This window comes from Dipodomys ordii, unplaced genomic scaffold (assembly GCF_000151885.1).
Source record: "Dipodomys ordii isolate 6190 unplaced genomic scaffold, Dord_2.0 Scaffold2, whole genome shotgun sequence".
NCBI lineage: Eukaryota > Metazoa > Chordata > Mammalia > Rodentia > Heteromyidae > Dipodomys > Dipodomys ordii.
Window position 1 is genome coordinate 32,373,190 of NW_012267218.1, and position 2,728 is coordinate 32,375,917.

General features: G+C 38.6%; 1 protein-coding gene across 1 annotated transcript in view; it reads left to right on the forward strand.

The window, feature by feature from the left end:
• The window catches only part of Kcnh5 (potassium channel, voltage gated eag related subfamily H, member 5), a 275,839-nt gene that overhangs the window by 24,092 nt on the left and 249,019 nt on the right, over nucleotides 1–2,728 (forward strand). The gene's annotated exons all lie outside the window — the stretch shown is intronic.

Sequence of the window (2,728 nt, forward strand, 5' to 3'; positions counted from 1 at the left end):
TGGTCATAATCGGTTGGCATAGAAAAGGATTTGATACAATCCAACCTCCATTTCATGATTTAAAAAAAACAACTCTCAGAAGAGTAGGAATGGGGGAGGGGGTGACACTGTTCAAAAGGAAATGTCCTTATTACATGACTTATGTAACTGTAACTGTATATCACCTTTACAATAAAATTTTAAAAAAAATCTAAAAAGAAAGAGTAGAGACAGAATAAAAGGGTGTTCTTTTGATAAGGAACATCTGTGAAAACCCGATTACTCATAATGGACTGTATTTTAGAATGTTTTGTTTTTAATTAGTTCATTATTATTTTTTGCTGATACTGGGGCTTGAGCTCAGGGCTTTGCACTTTTGCTTGACTTTTTTCCCCCCGCAAGGCTCACATTCTACCCCTTGAATCACATCTGGATTTTTGATGGACTTTCCTGCCCAGGCTGGCTTTGAACCATGACCTTCAGATCTCAGGCTCCTTGAGTAGGTAGGATTATAGACATGAGCCATCAGTGCCTCTTTAGAATGTTTTACTTTTAAGTGAAAGATAAACCGATTGCTTTGTGACTGGCAACCTATTTTTCAAATGCATTTTGTTGCCTTCACATATAAGTGACAAGCCATCTGGGGGGAAAGCTTTTGCCACACCCCTTGCCCCTAGAAAATGTATTTGTACCAGAGGAGTATTATTTTCTTTCATTTACTTTGAGCGATTTCATGACACTGTTGAGAGCACTAAACTTTCAGAGGCCTGCTTTGACCTACCTGCCACTTCATGGAGTCCATCACCATGTAGTTCGGGAAACTGGAGGCTGGCATCTGGTACTTAGAGGCAGGGAAGAGGGTGCTGCTGGTGAAGGTCTGCCTTCTCCACTATCTGCCTCACCTGGGTCGGACCTTGGCATCCACACATCACAGAGTACTTTGTAAAGCGCCATCTTGTGAGTGAATGATGATGTCATTTTATTAAGAAAACAGTATTTAAGTAAGTACCAATCAGACCATTTGATTTTTTCCAAACTCTGGACTCAGTTGACATGCAAATTAGAATGTATAGAGGAAATGGCAGCATGTCACTCACAATGAGAGGCCTTCCTGTAAAATGTCCCTCTCTAGAATTTTTAGAGGAAGAACATATTTTAAAGTTTTCATTCAGAGACTCCTCCATACCCTCCCAATGCATAATAGATGACTGAAAAAGGATTGCATAATGTGACTGTGAGTGGTGTATACAAACTACTGTCTATTATTCATGTGAGCTGGACATTTAATATGAAAAATTCAGAAGAAATGAAATATTTATGCCATTTAGTCATCGTCTTATATCTTTGAAGCTAGCACTACAGGAGGGTGTGCTTGGAAATCTTGGCATAATCATGTATCTTTCAACATTTTTAAAGTCAAGTACGTGAGAACTGTTAGGAAATAGACAAAATTTCATAATACCACCATAATATTAAAAATGACTTAGATCTAGAGCATTGAATATAGAGATAGCAAACTTGCTTCAGATTTAGCCTTGGATACCAGAGTTACTTCACACAAATTGGTGAGACAAAGGACAAGGGGGAAACCAATGCAACAGCAATGCACACAAGACAATATGTTGGAAATGATCTGTACAACTTGTGGGGGTGGGGGTAGGGAATGTAGGAGAAAAATGAGGGAAGGGGTAATAAGTTTGACAAAAAATGTACTTATTATGTTACTTACATAACTGTAACCTCTCTGTACATCACCTTGACAAAAATATAAATATAAATAAATATATAGCTATATAATATCTAACTATATGTGACTTTATATAACTGTGTAACTATATATACATATATGTATATATGCATATATATATATATATATATATGTATATATTTGGTGCCATGTCATTCTGAGGCTTAAACTCAGGGTCTGGGAACTGTCCCTGAGCTTTCTTTGGTTCAAGATTAGTGCCCTACCATTTGAGTCACAGCTCCACTTTCTGCTTTTTTTTTTGGTAGCTTATTGGAGATAAGAGTTTCACCAACTTTCCTTCCAGTGCTAGCTTTGAACAGCAAACTTCAGATCTCAACCTTCTGAGTAACTAGGATTACAGGTGTGAGCCACTAGTACCTGGGTAGGAATATATTCTGCTCATCTCACATTTATCCACGAGTTTTTCTAACCAAACATGTGGCTTGAGAGCGCATGTGCCTGGTGATATAAAATCCCTTCTCTCACATTCCAGTGGGGAAGGCAAACACGAGAATGAAGACAGTGAAAAGTGTGAAGAGAGGAGAGAGAATGAGCTGGTTCCTTCAGAGTGCAGTAGTGAGTAGCTGGGGAAGAGCAGAAAGGCTGTGTGGCATGAACTCTCTCTTGAGCTCATTGTTGTAATACCTCTGCTTGTTTTATCCCACCCATGTTTAATCAAAGTGGTGTGTAGATACAGAAGTAGGTGAAAAGTTGGATTTATCTTAAATTGAGATTTGACTGGGATCATGGTTTTGAAAGTGTTTGCAAGCAATAAAGAATGTCTCCAAAGTTCTGAAGAAACATTTAAATGAACAATTCTACTAGCAGAAAGGAAATGATGTTTCAGGATTGAGTAGACACTTGAGTGTACCAACAGGCAAAGGCAGGATATGAATGCAGTGCAAGGGAGACAGATTTAACAACCTTCCTTCCTTCCTTCCTTCCTTCCTTCCTTCCTTCCTTCCTTCCTTCCTTCCTTCCTTCCTTCCTTCCTTCCTCTCT